General features: G+C 34.7%; 27 non-coding genes across 27 annotated transcripts; 14 read left to right on the plus strand and 13 right to left on the minus strand.

Annotated features, from left to right (window-relative positions):
• The first annotated feature begins 4 nt into the window (after positions 1-4).
• Trnav-aac (transfer RNA valine (anticodon AAC)) lies at positions 5-77 on the plus strand. The gene has a single exon. It is a non-coding gene; the product is annotated as a tRNA-Val (tRNA).
• Positions 78-1,443: 1,366 nt separating this feature from the next.
• Positions 1,444-1,516, minus strand: Trnav-uac (transfer RNA valine (anticodon UAC)). Its single transcript has one exon. It is a non-coding gene; the product is annotated as a tRNA-Val (tRNA).
• A 406-nt stretch (positions 1,517-1,922) lies between these two features.
• Positions 1,923-1,995, plus strand: Trnav-aac (transfer RNA valine (anticodon AAC)). Its single transcript has one exon. It is a non-coding gene; the product is annotated as a tRNA-Val (tRNA).
• Positions 1,996-3,360: 1,365 nt separating this feature from the next.
• Trnav-uac (transfer RNA valine (anticodon UAC)) lies at positions 3,361-3,433 on the minus strand. Its single transcript has one exon. It is a non-coding gene; the product is annotated as a tRNA-Val (tRNA).
• A 406-nt stretch (positions 3,434-3,839) lies between these two features.
• On the plus strand, positions 3,840-3,912 carry Trnav-aac (transfer RNA valine (anticodon AAC)). Its single transcript has one exon. It is a non-coding gene; the product is annotated as a tRNA-Val (tRNA).
• A 1,365-nt stretch (positions 3,913-5,277) lies between these two features.
• Trnav-uac (transfer RNA valine (anticodon UAC)) lies at positions 5,278-5,350 on the minus strand. The gene has a single exon. It is a non-coding gene; the product is annotated as a tRNA-Val (tRNA).
• Positions 5,351-5,756: 406 nt separating this feature from the next.
• Positions 5,757-5,829, plus strand: Trnav-aac (transfer RNA valine (anticodon AAC)). Its single transcript has one exon. It is a non-coding gene; the product is annotated as a tRNA-Val (tRNA).
• A 1,366-nt stretch (positions 5,830-7,195) lies between these two features.
• Trnav-uac (transfer RNA valine (anticodon UAC)) lies at positions 7,196-7,268 on the minus strand. Its single transcript has one exon. It is a non-coding gene; the product is annotated as a tRNA-Val (tRNA).
• A 406-nt stretch (positions 7,269-7,674) lies between these two features.
• Trnav-aac (transfer RNA valine (anticodon AAC)) lies at positions 7,675-7,747 on the plus strand. Its single transcript has one exon. It is a non-coding gene; the product is annotated as a tRNA-Val (tRNA).
• A 1,365-nt stretch (positions 7,748-9,112) lies between these two features.
• Trnav-uac (transfer RNA valine (anticodon UAC)) lies at positions 9,113-9,185 on the minus strand. The gene has a single exon. It is a non-coding gene; the product is annotated as a tRNA-Val (tRNA).
• A 406-nt stretch (positions 9,186-9,591) lies between these two features.
• Trnav-aac (transfer RNA valine (anticodon AAC)) lies at positions 9,592-9,672 on the plus strand. The gene has a single exon. It is a non-coding gene; the product is annotated as a tRNA-Val (tRNA).
• Positions 9,673-11,037: 1,365 nt separating this feature from the next.
• On the minus strand, positions 11,038-11,110 carry Trnav-uac (transfer RNA valine (anticodon UAC)). Its single transcript has one exon. It is a non-coding gene; the product is annotated as a tRNA-Val (tRNA).
• A 406-nt stretch (positions 11,111-11,516) lies between these two features.
• Positions 11,517-11,589, plus strand: Trnav-aac (transfer RNA valine (anticodon AAC)). The gene has a single exon. It is a non-coding gene; the product is annotated as a tRNA-Val (tRNA).
• A 1,366-nt stretch (positions 11,590-12,955) lies between these two features.
• Trnav-uac (transfer RNA valine (anticodon UAC)) lies at positions 12,956-13,028 on the minus strand. The gene has a single exon. It is a non-coding gene; the product is annotated as a tRNA-Val (tRNA).
• A 406-nt stretch (positions 13,029-13,434) lies between these two features.
• Positions 13,435-13,507, plus strand: Trnav-aac (transfer RNA valine (anticodon AAC)). The gene has a single exon. It is a non-coding gene; the product is annotated as a tRNA-Val (tRNA).
• Positions 13,508-14,871: 1,364 nt separating this feature from the next.
• Positions 14,872-14,944, minus strand: Trnav-uac (transfer RNA valine (anticodon UAC)). The gene has a single exon. It is a non-coding gene; the product is annotated as a tRNA-Val (tRNA).
• Positions 14,945-15,350: 406 nt separating this feature from the next.
• Positions 15,351-15,423, plus strand: Trnav-aac (transfer RNA valine (anticodon AAC)). The gene has a single exon. It is a non-coding gene; the product is annotated as a tRNA-Val (tRNA).
• Positions 15,424-16,788: 1,365 nt separating this feature from the next.
• Trnav-uac (transfer RNA valine (anticodon UAC)) lies at positions 16,789-16,861 on the minus strand. The gene has a single exon. It is a non-coding gene; the product is annotated as a tRNA-Val (tRNA).
• Positions 16,862-17,267: 406 nt separating this feature from the next.
• Positions 17,268-17,340, plus strand: Trnav-aac (transfer RNA valine (anticodon AAC)). The gene has a single exon. It is a non-coding gene; the product is annotated as a tRNA-Val (tRNA).
• Positions 17,341-18,706: 1,366 nt separating this feature from the next.
• Positions 18,707-18,779, minus strand: Trnav-uac (transfer RNA valine (anticodon UAC)). Its single transcript has one exon. It is a non-coding gene; the product is annotated as a tRNA-Val (tRNA).
• Positions 18,780-19,185: 406 nt separating this feature from the next.
• Positions 19,186-19,258, plus strand: Trnav-aac (transfer RNA valine (anticodon AAC)). The gene has a single exon. It is a non-coding gene; the product is annotated as a tRNA-Val (tRNA).
• Positions 19,259-20,623: 1,365 nt separating this feature from the next.
• Positions 20,624-20,696, minus strand: Trnav-uac (transfer RNA valine (anticodon UAC)). Its single transcript has one exon. It is a non-coding gene; the product is annotated as a tRNA-Val (tRNA).
• Positions 20,697-21,101: 405 nt separating this feature from the next.
• Trnav-aac (transfer RNA valine (anticodon AAC)) lies at positions 21,102-21,174 on the plus strand. Its single transcript has one exon. It is a non-coding gene; the product is annotated as a tRNA-Val (tRNA).
• A 1,364-nt stretch (positions 21,175-22,538) lies between these two features.
• Trnav-uac (transfer RNA valine (anticodon UAC)) lies at positions 22,539-22,611 on the minus strand. The gene has a single exon. It is a non-coding gene; the product is annotated as a tRNA-Val (tRNA).
• A 405-nt stretch (positions 22,612-23,016) lies between these two features.
• On the plus strand, positions 23,017-23,089 carry Trnav-aac (transfer RNA valine (anticodon AAC)). The gene has a single exon. It is a non-coding gene; the product is annotated as a tRNA-Val (tRNA).
• A 1,364-nt stretch (positions 23,090-24,453) lies between these two features.
• On the minus strand, positions 24,454-24,526 carry Trnav-uac (transfer RNA valine (anticodon UAC)). Its single transcript has one exon. It is a non-coding gene; the product is annotated as a tRNA-Val (tRNA).
• A 406-nt stretch (positions 24,527-24,932) lies between these two features.
• On the plus strand, positions 24,933-25,005 carry Trnav-aac (transfer RNA valine (anticodon AAC)). The gene has a single exon. It is a non-coding gene; the product is annotated as a tRNA-Val (tRNA).
• The last annotated feature ends 1,347 nt before the right edge of the window (positions 25,006-26,352 follow it).

The following is a 26,352-nucleotide window of genomic DNA, read 5'->3' on the forward strand; positions in this document are numbered from 1 at the left end:
AATGGTTTCCGTGGTGTAGTGGTTATCACATCCGCTTAACACGCGGAAGGTCCTGAGTTCAATCCTCAGCGGAAACATACTTTTTTTCGGCCTGGACAAGGTTTTTTTTTTTTTACATTGGTACTGACGCGTCAACTTCTACAAATGTGAGACTCTTTTGTCGAGAAATTTTCCTCTTTTTGTTTAATGTCAAATAGCTCTTTTTAACTAAAAAGAAAAGAAAAGAAAGCAGGATTAAGCCACGGTTACAATACACCATTAGATTTTATGGGCGCAGTCATTTTATGAGCATAACATGGTATTCAGAATTAAGAGTATAGCTAATCCTGATTGGTCGAAATGTGCGCCCGTTATTTTTTTTTTTTATTATTAGAGACTTCGTGCACTCTGCTTTATACAAAAGGCAAAATAAAAATCATTCCATAGCCCTATAAAGGCACTGATCGAGATGACTTTTCAACACTAGGTCAAGACACGTATGTTTTAAGGGCAAAATTGATAGGCATGGGAGATAAGTACAAAATACGCTAAGAAAAGCAACGCGAACCTATATTTTTTGGACCAAAAAATACTGTCCTAATAACTTTTCTTTGATTCTAGCAAGGTTTCGTTAAAAAAAAATCAACTTTCTAAAGTCGGTATCTCAAAAAAGGCTACCATTGTCGCCTATGGGGAAATTAATTGTTTATTTCAATCTTAACAACACTTCATTTCCTAGACGGTTTACTACGAAATCTCAAATTGTAACAATATCAAAATCGAGAGGAAATTGCATCAAATAGATATGTCATTACATGTATCAAACGGAACCAACAATCATTCCCAGGCAGCAATGACTGTTATTGTTTCATTGCATTTAAGGCAAGTGCATCATGAAAGGTGCACTTGAATAGGTCCCTATTTGTTTTGTTTTTAATGTACGTCTATCATTTGTCAACTTGTTTAAGTTAGATATATTATCGGCATAATTGCATGTAGTTATCCTCTTTTGATTCGACGCCGAAGTTTAACAGTTTAACAATTTGAGAAAACGGTAGCATTTGCTACACGGATTGTCATTAAAACTGTAAAAGGTCTCAATACAGCAACTATAAATTGTAACACGTTAAAAGCAATTGCTGTGGTTGTTTTCTTTTTCTTTTTTTTTTCTTTCTTCAACTGGCACAATTTAACCATTCAGTATGATATATAACACGTTAGATAATGGTAAATGTCAGTTTCTGAACCATTCTGTCATCTGCCAAAAGCTATATAGACCTCACATTTGCCATACTGTTTTGGAGATGATAGGTTTTTCAATAGATTGCCGCAGGACCTTGGGTGCCAACAAATATTTCTGAATTATTGTATCTAGCCAAATTTTAGGTTTCAAACAATTACAGTTACACAAACAATTTCTTTCGTTATTAAAAGTAATGGAGTGCCCATTTGCAAAAACAAACCAGGTTCTGGCGAGGTTCGAACTCGCGACCTTCTGCGTGTAAAGCAGACGTGATAACCACTACACCACAGAACCGGACAATATACTTATCAAATATTATCGAATTTATACTTCAGTTTATATATCATGTGAAAATCGCTATACAAATAGGCATATCATCAAAGTCTAACTTGGGCCTCTCAGCTTAGATTACTTTAGCACACACAGGTTAAAATGAAACCACTGACACACATGGGGAAAGCAAGATAAAAAAGAAAACTGCACCAGTCTTCCATATTTCAGAATGTATCATGTACTTCTTGTAGGTTTTAGAAGTGCTTCCTATAAGTTTGCATGACGGACTCTTCAAATGTTTAATACAATATGCTTAAAAAAAAATCAATCACAGTAATGCAAATGAGTATTAAAAAAACACCAATATGCCAATGATCAGTCGGACAGCTGACTACTAAATAAATGAATAAGGCAAATCTCATTAACGGTTTCCGTGGTGTAGTGGTTATCACATCCGCTTAACACGCGGAAGGTCCTGAGTTCAATCCTCAGCGGAAACATACTTTTTTTCGGCCTGGACAAGGTTTTTTTTTTTTACATTGGTACTGACGCGTCAACTTCTACAAATGTGAGACTCTTTTGTCGAGAAATTTTCCTCTTTTTGTTTAATGTCAAATAGCTCTTTTTAACTAAAAAGAAAAGAAAAGAAAGCAGGATTAAGCCACGGTTACAATACACCATTAGATTTTATGGGCGCAGTCATTTTATGAGCATAACATGGTATTCAGAATTAAGAGTATAGCTAATCCTGATTGGTCGAAATGTGCGCCCGTTTTTTTTTTTTTTTATTATTAGAGACTTCGTGCACTCTGCTTTATACAAAAGGCAAAATAAAAATCATTCCATAGCCCTATAAAGGCACTGATCGAGATGACTTTTCAACACTAGGTCAAGACACGTATGTTTTAAGGGCAAAATTGATAGGCATGGGAGATAAGTACAAAATACGCTAAGAAAAGCAACGCGAACCTATATTTTTTGGACCAAAAAATACTGTCCTAATAACTTTTCTTTGATTCTAGCAAGGTTTCGTTAAAAAAAAATCAACTTTCTAAAGTCGGTATCTCAAAAAAGGCTACCATTGTCGCCTATGGGGAAATTAATTGTTTATTTCAATCTTAACAACACTTCATTTCCTAGACGGTTTACTACGAAATCTCAAATTGTAACAATATCAAAATCGAGAGGAAATTGCATCAAATAGATATGTCATTACATGTATCAAACGGAACCAACAATCATTCCCAGGCAGCAATGACTGTTATTGTTTCATTGCATTTAAGGCAAGTGCATCATGAAAGGTGCACTTGAATAGGTCCCTATTTGTTTTGTTTTTAATGTACGTCTATCATTTGTCAACTTGTTTAAGTTAGATATATTATCGGCATAATTGCATGTAGTTATCCTCTTTTGATTCGACGCCGAAGTTTAACAGTTTAACAATTTGAGAAAACGGTAGCATTTGCTACACGGATTGTCATTAAAACTGTAAAAGGTCTCAATACAGCAACTATAAATTGTAACACGTTAAAAGCAATTGCTGTGGTTGTTTTCTTTTTCTTTTTTTTTTCTTTCTTCAACTGGCACAATTTAACCATTCAGTATGATATATAACACGTTAGATAATGGTAAATGTCAGTTTCTGAACCATTCTGTCATCTGCCAAAAGCTATATAGACCTCACATTTGCCATACTGTTTTGGAGATGATAGGTTTTTCAATAGATTGCCGCAGGACCTTGGGTGCCAACAAATATTTCTGAATTATTGTATCTAGCCAAATTTTAGGTTTCAAACAATTACAGTTACACAAACAATTTCTTTCGTTATTAAAAGTAATGGAGTGCCCATTTGCAAAAACAAACCAGGTTCTGGCGAGGTTCGAACTCGCGACCTTCTGCGTGTAAAGCAGACGTGATAACCACTACACCACAGAACCGGACAATATACTTATCAAATATTATCGAATTTATACTTCAGTTTATATATCATGTGAAAATCGCTATACAAATAGGCATATCATCAAAGTCTAACTTGGGCCTCTCAGCTTAGATTACTTTAGCACACACAGGTTAAAATGAAACCACTGACACACATGGGGAAAGCAAGATAAAAAAGAAAACTGCACCAGTCTTCCATATTTCAGAATGTATCATGTACTTCTTGTAGGTTTTAGAAGTGCTTCCTATAAGTTTGCATGACGGACTCTTCAAATGTTTAATACAATATGCTTAAAAAAAAATCAATCACAGTAATGCAAATGAGTATTAAAAAAACACCAATATGCCAATGATCAGTCGGACAGCTGACTACTAAATAAATGAATAAGGCAAATCTCATTAACGGTTTCCGTGGTGTAGTGGTTATCACATCCGCTTAACACGCGGAAGGTCCTGAGTTCAATCCTCAGCGGAAACATACTTTTTTTCGGCCTGGACAAGGTTTTTTTTTTTTACATTGGTACTGACGCGTCAACTTCTACAAATGTGAGACTCTTTTGTCGAGAAATTTTCCTCTTTTTGTTTAATGTCAAATAGCTCTTTTTAACTAAAAAGAAAAGAAAAGAAAGCAGGATTAAGCCACGGTTACAATACACCATTAGATTTTATGGGCGCAGTCATTTTATGAGCATAACATGGTATTCAGAATTAAGAGTATAGCTAATCCTGATTGGTCGAAATGTGCGCCCGTTATTTTTTTTTTTTATTATTAGAGACTTCGTGCACTCTGCTTTATACAAAAGGCAAAATAAAAATCATTCCATAGCCCTATAAAGGCACTGATCGAGATGACTTTTCAACACTAGGTCAAGACACGTATGTTTTAAGGGCAAAATTGATAGGCATGGGAGATAAGTACAAAATACGCTAAGAAAAGCAACGCGAACCTATATTTTTTGGACCAAAAAATACTGTCCTAATAACTTTTCTTTGATTCTAGCAAGGTTTCGTTAAAAAAAAATCAACTTTCTAAAGTCGGTATCTCAAAAAAGGCTACCATTGTCGCCTATGGGGAAATTAATTGTTTATTTCAATCTTAACAACACTTCATTTCCTAGACGGTTTACTACGAAATCTCAAATTGTAACAATATCAAAATCGAGAGGAAATTGCATCAAATAGATATGTCATTACATGTATCAAACGGAACCAACAATCATTCCCAGGCAGCAATGACTGTTATTGTTTCATTGCATTTAAGGCAAGTGCATCATGAAAGGTGCACTTGAATAGGTCCCTATTTGTTTTGTTTTTAATGTACGTCTATCATTTGTCAACTTGTTTAAGTTAGATATATTATCGGCATAATTGCATGTAGTTATCCTCTTTTGATTCGACGCCGAAGTTTAACAGTTTAACAATTTGAGAAAACGGTAGCATTTGCTACACGGATTGTCATTAAAACTGTAAAAGGTCTCAATACAGCAACTATAAATTGTAACACGTTAAAAGCAATTGCTGTGGTTGTTTTCTTTTTCTTTTTTTTTTCTTTCTTCAACTGGCACAATTTAACCATTCAGTATGATATATAACACGTTAGATAATGGTAAATGTCAGTTTCTGAACCATTCTGTCATCTGCCAAAAGCTATATAGACCTCACATTTGCCATACTGTTTTGGAGATGATAGGTTTTTCAATAGATTGCCGCAGGACCTTGGGTGCCAACAAATATTTCTGAATTATTGTATCTAGCCAAATTTTAGGTTTCAAACAATTACAGTTACACAAACAATTTCTTTCGTTATTAAAAGTAATGGAGTGCCCATTTGCAAAAACAAACCAGGTTCTGGCGAGGTTCGAACTCGCGACCTTCTGCGTGTAAAGCAGACGTGATAACCACTACACCACAGAACCGGACAATATACTTATCAAATATTATCGAATTTATACTTCAGTTTATATATCATGTGAAAATCGCTATACAAATAGGCATATCATCAAAGTCTAACTTGGGCCTCTCAGCTTAGATTACTTTAGCACACACAGGTTAAAATGAAACCACTGACACACATGGGGAAAGCAAGATAAAAAAGAAAACTGCACCAGTCTTCCATATTTCAGAATGTATCATGTACTTCTTGTAGGTTTTAGAAGTGCTTCCTATAAGTTTGCATGACGGACTCTTCAAATGTTTAATACAATATGCTTAAAAAAAAATCAATCACAGTAATGCAAATGAGTATTAAAAAAACACCAATATGCCAATGATCAGTCGGACAGCTGACTACTAAATAAATGAATAAGGCAAATCTCATTAACGGTTTCCGTGGTGTAGTGGTTATCACATCCGCTTAACACGCGGAAGGTCCTGAGTTCAATCCTCAGCGGAAACATACTTTTTTTCGGCCTGGACAAGGTTTTTTTTTTTTACATTGGTACTGACGCGTCAACTTCTACAAATGTGAGACTCTTTTGTCGAGAAATTTTCCTCTTTTTGTTTAATGTCAAATAGCTCTTTTTAACTAAAAAGAAAAGAAAAGAAAGCAGGATTAAGCCACGGTTACAATACACCATTAGATTTTATGGGCGCAGTCATTTTATGAGCATAACATGGTATTCAGAATTAAGAGTATAGCTAATCCTGATTGGTCGAAATGTGCGCCCGTTATTTTTTTTTTTTATTATTAGAGACTTCGTGCACTCTGCTTTATACAAAAGGCAAAATAAAAATCATTCCATAGCCCTATAAAGGCACTGATCGAGATGACTTTTCAACACTAGGTCAAGACACGTATGTTTTAAGGGCAAAATTGATAGGCATGGGAGATAAGTACAAAATACGCTAAGAAAAGCAACGCGAACCTATATTTTTTGGACCAAAAAATACTGTCCTAATAACTTTTCTTTGATTCTAGCAAGGTTTCGTTAAAAAAAAATCAACTTTCTAAAGTCGGTATCTCAAAAAAGGCTACCATTGTCGCCTATGGGGAAATTAATTGTTTATTTCAATCTTAACAACACTTCATTTCCTAGACGGTTTACTACGAAATCTCAAATTGTAACAATATCAAAATCGAGAGGAAATTGCATCAAATAGATATGTCATTACATGTATCAAACGGAACCAACAATCATTCCCAGGCAGCAATGACTGTTATTGTTTCATTGCATTTAAGGCAAGTGCATCATGAAAGGTGCACTTGAATAGGTCCCTATTTGTTTTGTTTTTAATGTACGTCTATCATTTGTCAACTTGTTTAAGTTAGATATATTATCGGCATAATTGCATGTAGTTATCCTCTTTTGATTCGACGCCGAAGTTTAACAGTTTAACAATTTGAGAAAACGGTAGCATTTGCTACACGGATTGTCATTAAAACTGTAAAAGGTCTCAATACAGCAACTATAAATTGTAACACGTTAAAAGCAATTGCTGTGGTTGTTTTCTTTTTCTTTTTTTTTTTCTTTCTTCAACTGGCACAATTTAACCATTCAGTATGATATATAACACGTTAGATAATGGTAAATGTCAGTTTCTGAACCATTCTGTCATCTGCCAAAAGCTATATAGACCTCACATTTGCCATACTGTTTTGGAGATGATAGGTTTTTCAATAGATTGCCGCAGGACCTTGGGTGCCAACAAATATTTCTGAATTATTGTATCTAGCCAAATTTTAGGTTTCAAACAATTACAGTTACACAAACAATTTCTTTCGTTATTAAAAGTAATGGAGTGCCCATTTGCAAAAACAAACCAGGTTCTGGCGAGGTTCGAACTCGCGACCTTCTGCGTGTAAAGCAGACGTGATAACCACTACACCACAGAACCGGACAATATACTTATCAAATATTATCGAATTTATACTTCAGTTTATATATCATGTGAAAATCGCTATACAAATAGGCATATCATCAAAGTCTAACTTGGGCCTCTCAGCTTAGATTACTTTAGCACACACAGGTTAAAATGAAACCACTGACACACATGGGGAAAGCAAGATAAAAAAGAAAACTGCACCAGTCTTCCATATTTCAGAATGTATCATGTACTTCTTGTAGGTTTTAGAAGTGCTTCCTATAAGTTTGCATGACGGACTCTTCAAATGTTTAATACAATATGCTTAAAAAAAAATCAATCACAGTAATGCAAATGAGTATTAAAAAAACACCAATATGCCAATGATCAGTCGGACAGCTGACTACTAAATAAATGAATAAGGCAAAGCTCATTAATGGTTTCCGTGGTGTAGTGGTTATCACATCCGCTTAACACGCGGAAGGTCCTGAGTTCAATCCTCAGCGGAAACATACTTTTTTTCGGCCTGGACAAGGTTTTTTTTTTTTACATTGGTACTGACGCGTCAACTTCTACAAATGTGAGACTCTTTTGTCGAGAAATTTTCCTCTTTTTGTTTAATGTCAAATAGCTCTTTTTAACTAAAAAGAAAAGAAAAGAAAGCAGGATTAAGCCACGGTTACAATACACCATTAGATTTTATGGGCGCAGTCATTTTATGAGCATAACATGGTATTCAGAATTAAGAGTATAGCTAATCCTGATTGGTCGAAATGTGCGCCCGTTATTTTTTTTTTTTATTATTAGAGACTTCGTGCACTCTGCTTTATACAAAAGGCAAAATAAAAATCATTCCATAGCCCTATAAAGGCACTGATCGAGATGACTTTTCAACACTAGGTCAAGACACGTATGTTTTAAGGGCAAAATTGATAGGCATGGGAGATAAGTACAAAATACGCTAAGAAAAGCAACGCGAACCTATATTTTTTGGACCAAAAAATACTGTCCTAATAACTTTTCTTTGATTCTAGCAAGGTTTCGTTAAAAAAAAATCAACTTTCTAAAGTCGGTATCTCAAAAAAGGCTACCATTGTCGCCTATGGGGAAATTAATTGTTTATTTCAATCTTAACAACACTTCATTTCCTAGACGGTTTACTACGAAATCTCAAATTGTAACAATATCAAAATCGAGAGGAAATTGCATCAAATAGATATGTCATTACATGTATCAAACGGAACCAACAATCATTCCCAGGCAGCAATGACTGTTATTGTTTCATTGCATTTAAGGCAAGTGCATCATGAAAGGTGCACTTGAATAGGTCCCTATTTGTTTTGTTTTTAATGTACGTCTATCATTTGTCAACTTGTTTAAGTTAGATATATTATCGGCATAATTGCATGTAGTTATCCTCTTTTGATTCGACGCCGAAGTTTAACAGTTTAACAATTTGAGAAAACGGTAGCATTTGCTACACGGATTGTCATTAAAACTGTAAAAGGTCTCAATACAGCAACTATAAATTGTAACACGTTAAAAGCAATTGCTGTGGTTGTTTTCTTTTTCTTTTTTTTTTCTTTCTTCAACTGGCACAATTTAACCATTCAGTATGATATATAACACGTTAGATAATGGTAAATGTCAGTTTCTGAACCATTCTGTCATCTGCCAAAAGCTATATAGACCTCACATTTGCCATACTGTTTTGGAGATGATAGGTTTTTCAATAGATTGCCGCAGGACCTTGGGTGCCAACAAATATTTCTGAATTATTGTATCTAGCCAAATTTTAGGTTTCAAACAATTACAGTTACACAAACAATTTCTTTCGTTATTAAAAGTAATGGAGTGCCCATTTGCAAAAACAAACCAGGTTCTGGCGAGGTTCGAACTCGCGACCTTCTGCGTGTAAAGCAGACGTGATAACCACTACACCACAGAACCGGACAATATACTTATCAAATATTATCGAATTTATACTTCAGTTTATATATCATGTGAAAATCGCTATACAAATAGGCATATCATCAAAGTCTAACTTGGGCCTCTCAGCTTAGATTACTTTAGCACACACAGGTTAAAATGAAACCACTGACACACATGGGGAAAGCAAGATAAAAAAGAAAACTGCACCAGTCTTCCATATTTCAGAATGTATCATGTACTTCTTGTAGGTTTTAGAAGTGCTTCCTATAAGTTTGCATGACGGACTCTTCAAATGTTTAATACAATATGCTTAAAAAAAAATCAATCACAGTAATGCAAATGAGTATTAAAAAAACACCAATATGCCAATGATCAGTCGGACAGCTGACTACTAAATAAATGAATAAGGCAAATCTCATTAACGGTTTCCGTGGTGTAGTGGTTATCACATCCGCTTAACACGCGGAAGGTCCTGAGTTCAACAGTTCAATCCTCAGCGGAAACATACTTTTTTTCGGCCTGGACAAGGTTTTTTTTTTTTACATTGGTACTGACGCGTCAACTTCTACAAATGTGAGACTCTTTTGTCGAGAAATTTTCCTCTTTTTGTTTAATGTCAAATAGCTCTTTTTAACTAAAAAGAAAAGAAAAGAAAGCAGGATTAAGCCACGGTTACAATACACCATTAGATTTTATGGGCGCAGTCATTTTATGAGCATAACATGGTATTCAGAATTAAGAGTATAGCTAATCCTGATTGGTCGAAATGTGCGCCCGTTATTTTTTTTTTTTATTATTAGAGACTTCGTGCACTCTGCTTTATACAAAAGGCAAAATAAAAATCATTCCATAGCCCTATAAAGGCACTGATCGAGATGACTTTTCAACACTAGGTCAAGACACGTATGTTTTAAGGGCAAAATTGATAGGCATGGGAGATAAGTACAAAATACGCTAAGAAAAGCAACGCGAACCTATATTTTTTGGACCAAAAAATACTGTCCTAATAACTTTTCTTTGATTCTAGCAAGGTTTCGTTAAAAAAAAATCAACTTTCTAAAGTCGGTATCTCAAAAAAGGCTACCATTGTCGCCTATGGGGAAATTAATTGTTTATTTCAATCTTAACAACACTTCATTTCCTAGACGGTTTACTACGAAATCTCAAATTGTAACAATATCAAAATCGAGAGGAAATTGCATCAAATAGATATGTCATTACATGTATCAAACGGAACCAACAATCATTCCCAGGCAGCAATGACTGTTATTGTTTCATTGCATTTAAGGCAAGTGCATCATGAAAGGTGCACTTGAATAGGTCCCTATTTGTTTTGTTTTTAATGTACGTCTATCATTTGTCAACTTGTTTAAGTTAGATATATTATCGGCATAATTGCATGTAGTTATCCTCTTTTGATTCGACGCCGAAGTTTAACAGTTTAACAATTTGAGAAAACGGTAGCATTTGCTACACGGATTGTCATTAAAACTGTAAAAGGTCTCAATACAGCAACTATAAATTGTAACACGTTAAAAGCAATTGCTGTGGTTGTTTTCTTTTTCTTTTTTTTTTCTTTCTTCAACTGGCACAATTTAACCATTCAGTATGATATATAACACGTTAGATAATGGTAAATGTCAGTTTCTGAACCATTCTGTCATCTGCCAAAAGCTATATAGACCTCACATTTGCCATACTGTTTTGGAGATGATAGGTTTTTCAATAGATTGCCGCAGGACCTTGGGTGCCAACAAATATTTCTGAATTATTGTATCTAGCCAAATTTTAGGTTTCAAACAATTACAGTTACACAAACAATTTCTTTCGTTATTAAAAGTAATGGAGTGCCCATTTGCAAAAACAAACCAGGTTCTGGCGAGGTTCGAACTCGCGACCTTCTGCGTGTAAAGCAGACGTGATAACCACTACACCACAGAACCGGACAATATACTTATCAAATATTATCGAATTTATACTTCAGTTTATATATCATGTGAAAATCGCTATACAAATAGGCATATCATCAAAGTCTAACTTGGGCCTCTCAGCTTAGATTACTTTAGCACACACAGGTTAAAATGAAACCACTGACACACATGGGGAAAGCAAGATAAAAAAGAAAACTGCACCAGTCTTCCATATTTCAGAATGTATCATGTACTTCTTGTAGGTTTTAGAAGTGCTTCCTATAAGTTTGCATGACGGACTCTTCAAATGTTTAATACAATATGCTTAAAAAAAAATCAATCACAGTAATGCAAATGAGTATTAAAAAAACACCAATATGCCAATGATCAGTCGGACAGCTGACTACTAAATAAATGAATAAGGCAAATCTCATTAACGGTTTCCGTGGTGTAGTGGTTATCACATCCGCTTAACACGCGGAAGGTCCTGAGTTCAATCCTCAGCGGAAACATACTTTTTTTCGGCCTGGACAAGGTTTTTTTTTTTTACATTGGTACTGACGCGTCAACTTCTACAAATGTGAGACTCTTTTGTCGAGAAATTTTCCTCTTTTTGTTTAATGTCAAATAGCTCTTTTTAACTAAAAAGAAAAGAAAAGAAAGCAGGATTAAGCCACGGTTACAATACACCATTAGATTTTATGGGCGCAGTCATTTTATGAGCATAACATGGTATTCAGAATTAAGAGTATAGCTAATCCTGATTGGTCGAAATGTGCGCCCGTTATTTTTTTTTTTTATTATTAGAGACTTCGTGCACTCTGCTTTATACAAAAGGCAAAATAAAAATCATTCCATAGCCCTATAAAGGCACTGATCGAGATGACTTTTCAACACTAGGTCAAGACACGTATGTTTTAAGGGCAAAATTGATAGGCATGGGAGATAAGTACAAAATACGCTAAGAAAAGCAACGCGAACCTATATTTTTTGGACCAAAAAATACTGTCCTAATAACTTTTCTTTGATTCTAGCAAGGTTTCGTTAAAAAAAAATCAACTTTCTAAAGTCGGTATCTCAAAAAAGGCTACCATTGTCGCCTATGGGGAAATTAATTGTTTATTTCAATCTTAACAACACTTCATTTCCTAGACGGTTTACTACGAAATCTCAAATTGTAACAATATCAAAATCGAGAGGAAATTGCATCAAATAGATATGTCATTACATGTATCAAACGGAACCAACAATCATTCCCAGGCAGCAATGACTGTTATTGTTTCATTGCATTTAAGGCAAGTGCATCATGAAAGGTGCACTTGAATAGGTCCCTATTTGTTTTGTTTTTAATGTACGTCTATCATTTGTCAACTTGTTTAAGTTAGATATATTATCGGCATAATTGCATGTAGTTATCCTCTTTTGATTCGACGCCGAAGTTTAACAGTTTAACAATTTGAGAAAACGGTAGCATTTGCTACACGGATTGTCATTAAAACTGTAAAAGGTCTCAATACAGCAACTATAAATTGTAACACGTTAAAAGCAATTGCTGTGGTTGTTTTCTTTTTCTTTTTTTTTTTCTTTCTTCAACTGGCACAATTTAACCATTCAGTATGATATATAACACGTTAGATAATGGTAAATGTCAGTTTCTGAACCATTCTGTCATCTGCCAAAAGCTATATAGACCTCACATTTGCCATACTGTTTTGGAGATGATAGGTTTTTCAATAGATTGCCGCAGGACCTTGGGTGCCAACAAATATTTCTGAATTATTGTATCTAGCCAAATTTTAGGTTTCAAACAATTACAGTTACACAAACAATTTCTTTCGTTATTAAAAGTAATGGAGTGCCCATTTGCAAAAACAAACCAGGTTCTGGCGAGGTTCGAACTCGCGACCTTCTGCGTGTAAAGCAGACGTGATAACCACTACACCACAGAACCGGACAATATACTTATCAAATATTATCGAATTTATACTTCAGTTTATATATCATGTGAAAATCGCTATACAAATAGGCATATCATCAAAGTCTAACTTGGGCCTCTCAGCTTAGATTACTTTAGCACACACAGGTTAAAATGAAACCACTGACACACATGGGGAAAGCAAGATAAAAAAGAAAACTGCACCAGTCTTCCATATTTCAGAATGTATCATGTACTTCTTGTAGGTTTTAGAAGTGCTTCCTATAAGTTTGCATGACGGACTCTTCAAATGTTTAATACAATATGCTTAAAAAAAAATCAATCACAGTAATGCAAATGAGTATTAAAAAAACACCAATATGCCAATGATCAGTCGGACAGCTGACTACTAAATAAATGAATAAGGCAAAGCTCATTAATGGTTTCCGTGGTGTAGTGGTTATCACATCCGCTTAACACGCGGAAGGTCCTGAGTTCAATCCTCAGCGGAAACATACTTTTTTTCGGCCTGGACAAGGTTTTTTTTTTTTACATTGGTACTGACGCGTCAACTTCTACAAATGTGAGACTCTTTTGTCGAGAAATTTTCCTCTTTTTGTTTAATGTCAAATAGCTCTTTTTAACTAAAAAGAAAAGAAAAGAAAGCAGGATTAAGCCACGGTTACAATACACCATTAGATTTTATGGGCGCAGTCATTTTATGAGCATAACATGGTATTCAGAATTAAGAGTATAGCTAATCCTGATTGGTCGAAATGTGCGCCCGTTATTTTTTTTTTTTATTATTAGAGACTTCGTGCACTCTGCTTTATACAAAAGGCAAAATAAAAATCATTCCATAGCCCTATAAAGGCACTGATCGAGATGACTTTTCAACACTAGGTCAAGACACGTATGTTTTAAGGGCAAAATTGATAGGCATGGGAGATAAGTACAAAATACGCTAAGAAAAGCAACGCGAACCTATATTTTTTGGACCAAAAAATACTGTCCTAATAACTTTTCTTTGATTCTAGCAAGGTTTCGTTAAAAAAAAATCAACTTTCTAAAGTCGGTATCTCAAAAAAGGCTACCATTGTCGCCTATGGGGAAATTAATTGTTTATTTCAATCTTAACAACACTTCATTTCCTAGACGGTTTACTACGAAATCTCAAATTGTAACAATATCAAAATCGAGAGGAAATTGCATCAAATAGATATGTCATTACATGTATCAAACGGAACCAACAATCATTCCCAGGCAGCAATGACTGTTATTGTTTCATTGCATTTAAGGCAAGTGCATCATGAAAGGTGCACTTGAATAGGTCCCTATTTGTTTTGTTTTTAATGTACGTCTATCATTTGTCAACTTGTTTAAGTTAGATATATTATCGGCATAATTGCATGTAGTTATCCTCTTTTGATTCGACGCCGAAGTTTAACAGTTTAACAATTTGAGAAAACGGTAGCATTTGCTACACGGATTGTCATTAAAACTGTAAAAGGTCTCAATACAGCAACTATAAATTGTAACACGTTAAAAGCAATTGCTGTGGTTGTTTTCTTTTTCTTTTTTTTTCTTTCTTCAACTGGCACAATTTAACCATTCAGTATGATATATAACACGTTAGATAATGGTAAATGTCAGTTTCTGAACCATTCTGTCATCTGCCAAAAGCTATATAGACCTCACATTTGCCATACTGTTTTGGAGATGATAGGTTTTTCAATAGATTGCCGCAGGACCTTGGGTGCCAACAAATATTTCTGAATTATTGTATCTAGCCAAATTTTAGGTTTCAAACAATTACAGTTACACAAACAATTTCTTTCGTTATTAAAAGTAATGGAGTGCCCATTTGCAAAAACAAACCAGGTTCTGGCGAGGTTCGAACTCGCGACCTTCTGCGTGTAAAGCAGACGTGATAACCACTACACCACAGAACCGGACAATATACTTATCAAATATTATCGAATTTATACTTCAGTTTATATATCATGTGAAAATCGCTATACAAATAGGCATATCATCAAAGTCTAACTTGGGCCTCTCAGCTTAGATTACTTTAGCACACACAGGTTAAAATGAAACCACTGACACACATGGGGAAAGCAAGATAAAAAAGAAAACTGCACCAGTCTTCCATATTTCAGAATGTATCATGTACTTCTTGTAGGTTTTAGAAGTGCTTCCTATAAGTTTGCATGACGGACTCTTCAAATGTTTAATACAATATGCTTAAAAAAAAATCAATCACAGTAATGCAAATGAGTATTAAAAAAACACCAATATGCCAATGATCAGTCGGACAGCTGACTACTAAATAAATGAATAAGGCAAATCTCATTAACGGTTTCCGTGGTGTAGTGGTTATCACATCCGCTTAACACGCGGAAGGTCCTGAGTTCAATCCTCAGCGGAAACATACTTTTTTTCGGCCTGGACAAGGTTTTTTTTTTTTACATTGGTACTGACGCGTCAACTTCTACAAATGTGAGACTCTTTTGTCGAGAAATTTTCCTCTTTTTGTTTAATGTCAAATAGCTCTTTTTAACTAAAAAGAAAAGAAAAGAAAGCAGGATTAAGCCACGGTTACAATACACCATTAGATTTTATGGGCGCAGTCATTTTATGAGCATAACATGGTATTCAGAATTAAGAGTATAGCTAATCCTGATTGGTCGAAATGTGCGCCCGTTATTTTTTTTTTTTATTATTAGAGACTTCGTGCACTCTGCTTTATACAAAAGGCAAAATAAAAATCATTCCATAGCCCTATAAAGGCACTGATCGAGATGACTTTTCAACACTAGGTCAAGACACGTATGTTTTAAGGGCAAAATTGATAGGCATGGGAGATAAGTACAAAATACGCTAAGAAAAGCAACGCGAACCTATATTTTTTGGACCAAAAAATACTGTCCTAATAACTTTTCTTTGATTCTAGCAAGGTTTCGTTAAAAAAAATCAACTTTCTAAAGTCGGTATCTCAAAAAAGGCTACCATTGTCGCCTATGGGGAAATTAATTGTTTATTTCAATCTTAACAACACTTCATTTCCTAGACGGTTTACTACGAAATCTCAAATTGTAACAATATCAAAATCGAGAGGAAATTGCATCAAATAGATATGTCATTACATGTATCAAACGGAACCAACAATCATTCCCAGGCAGCAATGACTGTTATTGTTTCATTGCATTTAAGGCAAGTGCATCATGAAAGGTGCACTTGAATAGGTCCCTATTTGTTTTGTTTTTAATGTACGTCTATCATTTGTCAACTTGTTTAAGTTAGATATATTATCGGCATAATTGCATGTAGTTATCCTCTTTTGATTCGACGCCGAAGTTTAACAGTTTAACAATTTGAGAAAACGGTAGCATTTGCTACACGGATTGTCATTAAAACTGTAAAAGGTCTCAATACAGCAACTATAAATTGTAACACGTTAAAAGCAATTGCTGTGGTTGTTTTCTTTTTCTTTTTTTTTTTCTTTCTTCAACTGGCACAATTTAACCATTCAGTATGATATATAACACGTTAGATAATGGTAAATGTCAGTTTCTGAACCATTCTGTCATCTGCCAAAAGCTATATAGACCTCACATTTGCCATACTGTTTTGGAGATGATAGGTTTTTCAATAGATTGCCGCAGGACCTTGGGTGCCAACAAATATTTCTGAATTATTGTATCTAGCCAAATTTTAGGTTTCAAACAATTACAGTTACACAAACAATTTCTTTCGTTATTAAAAGTAATGGAGTGCCCATTTGCAAAAACAAACCAGGTTCTGGCGAGGTTCGAACTCGCGACCTTCTGCGTGTAAAGCAGACGTGATAACCACTACACCACAGAACCGGACAATATACTTATCAAATATTATCGAATTTATACTTCAGTTTATATATCATGTGAAAATCGCTATACAAATAGGCATATCATCAAAGTCTAACTTGGGCCTCTCAGCTTAGATTACTTTAGCACACACAGGTTAAAATGAAACCACTGACACACATGGGGAAAGCAAGATAAAAAAGAAAACTGCACCAGTCTTCCATATTTCAGAATGTATCATGTACTTCTTGTAGGTTTTAGAAGTGCTTCCTATAAGTTTGCATGACGGACTCTTCAAATGTTTAATACAATATGCTTAAAAAAAAATCAATCACAGTAATGCAAATGAGTATTAAAAAAACACCAATATGCCAATGATCAGTCGGACAGCTGACTACTAAATAAATGAATAAGGCAAATCTCATTAACGGTTTCCGTGGTGTAGTGGTTATCACATCCGCTTAACACGCGGAAGGTCCTGAGTTCAATCCTCAGCGGAAACATACTTTTTTTCGGCCTGGACAAGGTTTTTTTTTTTTACATTGGTACTGACGCGTCAACTTCTACAAATGTGAGACTCTTTTGTCGAGAAATTTTCCTCTTTTTGTTTAATGTCAAATAGCTCTTTTTAACTAAAAAGAAAAGAAAAGAAAGCAGGATTAAGCCACGGTTACAATACACCATTAGATTTTATGGGCGCAGTCATTTTATGAGCATAACATGGTATTCAGAATTAAGAGTATAGCTAATCCTGATTGGTCGAAATGTGCGCCCGTTATTTTTTTTTTTTATTATTAGAGACTTCGTGCACTCTGCTTTATACAAAAGGCAAAATAAAAATCATTCCATAGCCCTATAAAGGCACTGATCGAGATGACTTTTCAACACTAGGTCAAGACACGTATGTTTTAAGGGCAAAATTGATAGGCATGGGAGATAAGTACAAAATACGCTAAGAAAAGCAACGCGAACCTATATTTTTTGGACCAAAAAATACTGTCCTAATAACTTTTCTTTGATTCTAGCAAGGTTTCGTTAAAAAAAAATCAACTTTCTAAAGTCGGTATCTCAAAAAAGGCTACCATTGTCGCCTATGGGGAAATTAATTGTTTATTTCAATCTTAACAACACTTCATTTCCTAGACGGTTTACTACGAAATCTCAAATTGTAACAATATCAAAATCGAGAGGAAATTGCATCAAATAGATATGTCATTACATGTATCAAACGGAACCAACAATCATTCCCAGGCAGCAATGACTGTTATTGTTTCATTGCATTTAAGGCAAGTGCATCATGAAAGGTGCACTTGAATAGGTCCCTATTTGTTTTGTTTTTAATGTACGTCTATCATTTGTCAACTTGTTTAAGTTAGATATATTATCGGCATAATTGCATGTAGTTATCCTCTTTTGATTCGACGCCGAAGTTTAACAGTTTAACAATTTGAGAAAACGGTAGCATTTGCTACACGGATTGTCATTAAAACTGTAAAAGGTCTCAATACAGCAACTATAAATTGTAACACGTTAAAAGCAATTGCTGTGGTTGTTTTCTTTTTCTTTTTTTTTTTCTTTCTTCAACTGGCACAATTTAACCATTCAGTATGATATATAACACGTTAGATAATGGTAAATGTCAGTTTCTGAACCATTCTGTCATCTGCCAAAAGCTATATAGACCTCACATTTGCCATACTGTTTTGGAGATGATAGGTTTTTCAATAGATTGCCGCAGGACCTTGGGTGCCAACAAATATTTCTGAATTATTGTATCTAGCCAAATTTTAGGTTTCAAACAATTACAGTTACACAAACAATTTCTTTCGTTATTAAAAGTAATGGAGTGCCCATTTGCAAAAACAAACCAGGTTCTGGCGAGGTTCGAACTCGCGACCTTCTGCGTGTAAAGCAGACGTGATAACCACTACACCACAGAACCGGACAATATACTTATCAAATATTATCGAATTTATACTTCAGTTTATATATCATGTGAAAATCGCTATACAAATAGGCATATCATCAAAGTCTAACTTGGGCCTCTCAGCTTAGATTACTTTAGCACACACAGGTTAAAATGAAACCACTGACACACATGGGGAAAGCAAGATAAAAAAGAAAACTGCACCAGTCTTCCATATTTCAGAATGTATCATGTACTTCTTGTAGGTTTTAGAAGTGCTTCCTATAAGTTTGCATGACGGACTCTTCAAATGTTTAATACAATATGCTTAAAAAAAAATCAATCACAGTAATGCAAATGAGTATTAAAAAAACACCAATATGCCAATGATCAGTCGGACAGCTGACTACTAAATAAATGAATAAGGCAAAGCTCATTAATGGTTTCCGTGGTGTAGTGGTTATCACATCCGCTTAACACGCGGAAGGTCCTGAGTTCAATCCTCAGCGGAAACATACTTTTTTTCGGCCTGGACAAGGTTTTTTTTTTTTACATTGGTACTGACGCGTCAACTTCTACAAATGTGAGACTCTTTTGTCGAGAAATTTTCCTCTTTTTGTTTAATGTCAAATAGCTCTTTTTAACTAAAAAGAAAAGAAAAGAAAGCAGGATTAAGCCACGGTTACAATACACCATTAGATTTTATGGGCGCAGTCATTTTATGAGCATAACATGGTATTCAGAATTAAGAGTATAGCTAATCCTGATTGGTCGAAATGTGCGCCCGTTATTTTTTTTTATTATTATTAGAGACTTCGTGCACTCTGCTTTATACAAAAGGCAAAATAAAAATCATTCCATAGCCCTATAAAGGCACTGATCGAGATGACTTTTCAACACTAGGTCAAGACACGTATGTTTTAAGGGCAAAATTGATAGGCATGGGAGATAAGTACAAAATACGCTAAGAAAAGCAACGCGAACCTATATTTTTTGGACCAAAAAATACTGTCCTAATAACTTTTCTTTGATTCTAGCAAGGTTTCGTTAAAAAAAAATCAACTTTCTAAAGTCGGTATCTCAAAAAAGGCTACCATTGTCGCCTATGGGGAAATTAATTGTTTATTTCAATCTTAACAACACTTCATTTCCTAGACGGTTTACTACGAAATCTCAAATTGTAACAATATCAAAATCGAGAGGAAATTGCATCAAATAGATATGTCATTACATGTATCAAACGGAACCAACAATCATTCCCAGGCAGCAATGACTGTTATTGTTTCATTGCATTTAAGGCAAGTGCATCATGAAAGGTGCACTTGAATAGGTCCCTATTTGTTTTGTTTTTAATGTACGTCTATCATTTGTCAACTTGTTTAAGTTAGATATATTATCGGCATAATTGCATGTAGTTATCCTCTTTTGATTCGACGCCGAAGTTTAACAGTTTAACAATTTGAGAAAACGGTAGCATTTGCTACACGGATTGTCATTAAAACTGTAAAAGGTCTCAATACAGCAACTATAAATTGTAACACGTTAAAAGCAATTGCTGTGGTTGTTTTCTTTTTCTTTTTTTTTTCTTTCTTCAACTGGCACAATTTAACCATTCAGTATGATATATAACACGTTAGATAATGGTAAATGTCAGTTTCTGAACCATTCTGTCATCTGCCAAAAGCTATATAGACCTCACATTTGCCATACTGTTTTGGAGATGATAGGTTTTTCAATAGATTGCCGCAGGACCTTGGGTGCCAACAAATATTTCTGAATTATTGTATCTAGCCAAATTTTAGGTTTCAAACAATTACAGTTACACAAACAATTTCTTTCGTTATTAAAAGTAATGGAGTGCCCATTTGCAAAAACAAACCAGGTTCTGGCGAGGTTCGAACTCGCGACCTTCTGCGTGTAAAGCAGACGTGATAACCACTACACCACAGAACCGGACAATATACTTATCAAATATTATCGAATTTATACTTCAGTTTATATATCATGTGAAAATCGCTATACAAATAGGCATATCATCAAAGTCTAACTTGGGCCTCTCAGCTTAGATTACTTTAGCACACACAGGTTAAAATGAAACCACTGACACACATGGGGAAAGCAAGATAAAAAAGAAAACTGCACCAGTCTTCCATATTTCAGAATGTATCATGTACTTCTTGTAGGTTTTAGAAGTGCTTCCTATAAGTTTGCATGACGGACTCTTCAAATGTTTAATACAATATGCTTAAAAAAAATCAATCACAGTAATGCAAATGAGTATTAAAAAAACACCAATATGCCAATGATCAGTCGGACAGCTGACTACTAAATAAATGAATAAGGCAAATCTCATTAATGGTTTCCGTGGTGTAGTGGTTATCACATCCGCTTAACACGCGGAAGGTCCTGAGTTCAATCCTCAGCGGAAACATACTTTTTTTCGGCCTGGACAAGGTTTTTTTTTTTTACATTGGTACTGACGCGTCAACTTCTACAAATGTGAGACTCTTTTGTCGAGAAATTTTCCTCTTTTTGTTTAATGTCAAATAGCTCTTTTTAACTAAAAAGAAAAGAAAAGAAAGCAGGATTAAGCCACGGTTACAATACACCATTAGATTTTATGGGTGCAGTCATTTTATGAGCATAACATGGTATTCAGAATTAAGAGTATAGCTAATCCTGATTGGTCGAAATGTGCGCCCGTTATTTTTTTTTTTATTATTAGAGACTTCGTGCACTCTGCTTTATACAAAAGGCAAAATAAAAATCATTCCATAGCCCTATAAAGGCACTGATCGAGATGACTTTTCAACACTAGGTCAAGACACGTATGTTTTAAGGGCAAAATTGATAGGCATGGGAGATAAGTACAAAATACGCTAAGAAAAGCAACGCGAACCTATATTTTTTGGACCAAAAAATACTGTCCTAATAACTTTTCTTTGATTCTAGCAAGGTTTCGTTAAAAAAAAATCAACTTTCTAAAGTCGGTATCTCAAAAAAGGCTACCATTGTCGCCTATGGGGAAATTAATTGTTTATTTCAATCTTAACAACACTTCATTTCCTAGACGGTTTACTACGAAATCTCAAATTGTAACAATATCAAAATCGAGAGGAAATTGCATCAAATAGATATGTCATTACATGTATCAAACGGAACCAACAATCATTCCCAGGCAGCAATGACTGTTATTGTTTCATTGCATTTAAGGCAAGTGCATCATGAAAGGTGCACTTGAATAGGTCCCTATTTGTTTTGTTTTTAATGTACGTCTATCATTTGTCAACTTGTTTAAGTTAGATATATTATCGGCATAATTGCATGTAGTTATCCTCTTTTGATTCGACGCCGAAGTTTAACAGTTTAACAATTTGAGAAAACGGTAGCATTTGCTACACGGATTGTCATTAAAACTGTAAAAGGTCTCAATACAGCAACTATAAATTGTAACACGTTAAAAGCAATTGCTGTGGTTGTTTTCTTTTTCTTTTTTTTTTCTTTCTTCAACTGGCACAATTTAACCATTCAGTATGATATATAACACGTTAGATAATGGTAAATGTCAGTTTCTGAACCATTCTGTCATCTGCCAAAAGCTATATAGACCTCACATTTGCCATACTGTTTTGGAGATGATAGGTTTTTCAATAGATTGCCGCAGGACCTTGGGTGCCAACAAATATTTCTGAATTATTGTATCTAGCCAAATTTTAGGTTTCAAACAATTACAGTTACACAAACAATTTCTTTCGTTATTAAAAGTAATGGAGTGCCCATTTGCAAAAACAAACCAGGTTCTGGCGAGGTTCGAACTCGCGACCTTCTGCGTGTAAAGCAGACGTGATAACCACTACACCACAGAACCGGACAATATACTTATCAAATATTATCGAATTTATACTTCAGTTTATATATCATGTGAAAATCGCTATACAAATAGGCATATCATCAAAGTCTAACTTGGGCCTCTCAGCTTAGATTACTTTAGCACACACAGGTTAAAATGAAACCACTGACACACATGGGGAAAGCAAGATAAAAAAGAAAACTGCACCAGTCTTCCATATTTCAGAATGTATCATGTACTTCTTGTAGGTTTTAGAAGTGCTTCCTATAAGTTTGCATGACGGACTCTTCAAATGTTTAATACAATATGCTTAAAAAAAATCAATCACAGTAATGCAAATGAGTATTAAAAAAACACCAATATGCCAATGATCAGTCGGACAGCTGACTACTAAATAAATGAATAAGGCAAATCTCATTAATGGTTTCCGTGGTGTAGTGGTTATCACATCCGCTTAACACGCGGAAGGTCCTGAGTTCAATCCTCAGCGGAAACATACTTTTTTTCGGCCTGGACAAGGTTTTTTTTTTTTACATTGGTACTGACGCGTCAACTTCTACAAATGTGAGACTCTTTTGTCGAGAAATTTTCCTCTTTTTGTTTAATGTCAAATAGCTCTTTTTAACTAAAAAGAAAAGAAAAGAAAGCAGGATTAAGCCACGGTTACAATACACCATTAGATTTTATGGGTGCAGTCATTTTATGAGCATAACATGGTATTCAGAATTAAGAGTATAGCTAATCCTGATTGGTCGAAATGTGCGCCCGTTATTTTTTTTTTTATTATTAGAGACTTCGTGCACTCTGCTTTATACAAAAGGCAAAATAAAAATCATTCCATAGCCCTATAAAGGCACTGATCGAGATGACTTTTCAACACTAGGTCAAGACACGTATGTTTTAAGGGCAAAATTGATAGGCATGGGAGATAAGTACAAAATACGCTAAGAAAAGCAACGCGAACCTATATTTTTTGGACCAAAAAATACTGTCCTAATAACTTTTCTTTGATTCTAGCAAGGTTTCGTTAAAAAAAAATCAACTTTCTAAAGTCGGTATCTCAAAAAAGGCTACCATTGTCGCCTATGGGGAAATTAATTGTTTATTTCAATCTTAACAACACTTCATTTCCTAGACGGTTTACTACGAAATCTCAAATTGTAACAATATCAAAATCGAGAGGAAATTGCATCAAATAGATATGTCATTACATGTATCAAACGGAACCAACAATCATTCCCAGGCAGCAATGACTGTTATTGTTTCATTGCATTTAAGGCAAGTGCATCATGAAAGGTGCACTTGAATAGGTCCCTATTTGTTTTGTTTTTAATGTACGTCTATCATTTGTCAACTTGTTTAAGTTAGATATATTATCGGCATAATTGCATGTAGTTATCCTCTTTTGATTCGACGCCGAAGTTTAACAGTTTAACAATTTGAGAAAACGGTAGCATTTGCTACACGGATTGTCATTAAAACTGTAAAAGGTCTCAATACAGCAACTATAAATTGTAACACGTTAAAAGCAATTGCTGTGGTTGTTTTCTTTTTCTTTTTTTTTTCTTTCTTCAACTGGCACAATTTAACCATTCAGTATGATATATAACACGTTAGATAATGGTAAATGTCAGTTTCTGAACCATTCTGTCATCTGCCAAAAGCTATATAGACCTCACATTTGCCATACTGTTTTGGAGATGATAGGTTTTTCAATAGATTGCCGCAGGACCTTGGGTGCCAACAAATATTTCTGAATTATTGTATCTAGCCAAATTTTAGGTTTCAAACAATTACAGTTACACAAACAATTTCTTTCGTTATTAAAAGTAATGGAGTGCCCATTTGCAAAAACAAACCAGGTTCTGGCGAGGTTCGAACTCGCGACCTTCTGCGTGTAAAGCAGACGTGATAACCACTACACCACAGAACCGGACAATATACTTATCAAATATTATCGAATTTATACTTCAGTTTATATATCATGTGAAAATCGCTATACAAATAGGCATATCATCAAAGTCTAACTTGGGCCTCTCAGCTTAGATTACTTTAGCACACACAGGTTAAAATGAAACCACTGACACACATGGGGAAAGCAAGATAAAAAAGAAAACTGCACCAGTCTTCCATATTTCAGAATGTATCATGTACTTCTTGTAGGTTTTAGAAGTGCTTCCTATAAGTTTGCATGACGGACTCTTCAAATGTTTAATACAATATGCTTAAAAAAAAATCAATCACAGTAATGCAAATGAGTATTAAAAAAACACCAATATGCCAATGATCAGTCGGACAGCTGACTACTAAATAAATGAATAAGGCAAATCTCATTAATGGTTTCCGTGGTGTAGTGGTTATCACATCCGCTTAACACGCGGAAGGTCCTGAGTTCAATCCTCAGCGGAAACATACTTTTTTTCGGCCTGGACAAGGTTTTTTTTTTTTACATTGGTACTGACGCGTCAACTTCTACAAATGTGAGACTCTTTTGTCGAGAAATTTTCCTCTTTTTGTTTAATGTCAAATAGCTCTTTTTAACTAAAAAGAAAAGAAAAGAAAGCAGGATTAAGCCACGGTTACAATACACCATTAGATTTTATGGGTGCAGTCATTTTATGAGCATAACATGGTATTCAGAATTAAGAGTATAGCTAATCCTGATTGGTCGAAATGTGCGCCCGTTATTTTTTTTTTTATTATTAGAGACTTCGTGCACTCTGCTTTATACAAAAGGCAAAATAAAAATCATTCCATAGCCCTATAAAGGCACTGATCGAGATGACTTTTCAACACTAGGTCAAGACACGTATGTTTTAAGGGCAAAATTGATAGGCATGGGAGATAAGTACAAAATACGCTAAGAAAAGCAACGCGAACCTATATTTTTTGGACCAAAAAATACTGTCCTAATAACTTTTCTTTGATTCTAGCAAGGTTTCGTTAAAAAAAAATCAACTTTCTAAAGTCGGTATCTCAAAAAAGGCTACCATTGTCGCCTATGGGGAAATTAATTGTTTATTTCAATCTTAACAACACTTCATTTCCTAGACGGTTTACTACGAAATCTCAAATTGTAACAATATCAAAATCGAGAGGAAATTGCATCAAATAGATATGTCATTACATGTATCAAACGGAACCAACAATCATTCCCAGGCAGCAATGACTGTTATTGTTTCATTGCATTTAAGGCAAGTGCATCATGAAAGGTGCACTTGAATAGGTCCCTATTTGTTTTGTTTTTAATGTACGTCTATCATTTGTCAACTTGTTTAAGTTAGATATATTATCGGCATAATTGCATGTAGTTATCCTCTTTTGATTCGACGCCGAAGTTTAACAGTTTAACAATTTGAGAAAACGGTAGCATTTGCTACACGGATTGTCATTAAAACTGTAAAAGGTCTCAATACAGCAACTATAAATTGTAACACGTTAAAAGCAATTGCTGTGGTTGTTTTCTTTTTCTTTTTTTTTTCTTTCTTCAACTGGCACAATTTAACCATTCAGTATGATATATAACACGTTAGATAATGGTAAATGTCAGTTTCTGAACCATTCTGTCATCTGCCAAAAGCTATATAGACCTCACATTTGCCATACTGTTTTGGAGATGATAGGTTTTTCAATAGATTGCCGCAGGACCTTGGGTGCCAACAAATATTTCTGAATTATTGTATCTAGCCAAATTTTAGGTTTCAAACAATTACAGTTACACAAACAATTTCTTTCGTTATTAAAAGTAATGGAGTGCCC

Source organism: Mytilus galloprovincialis, chromosome 8 (genome assembly GCF_965363235.1).
Source record: "Mytilus galloprovincialis chromosome 8, xbMytGall1.hap1.1, whole genome shotgun sequence".
Lineage (NCBI taxonomy): Eukaryota > Metazoa > Mollusca > Bivalvia > Mytilida > Mytilidae > Mytilus > Mytilus galloprovincialis.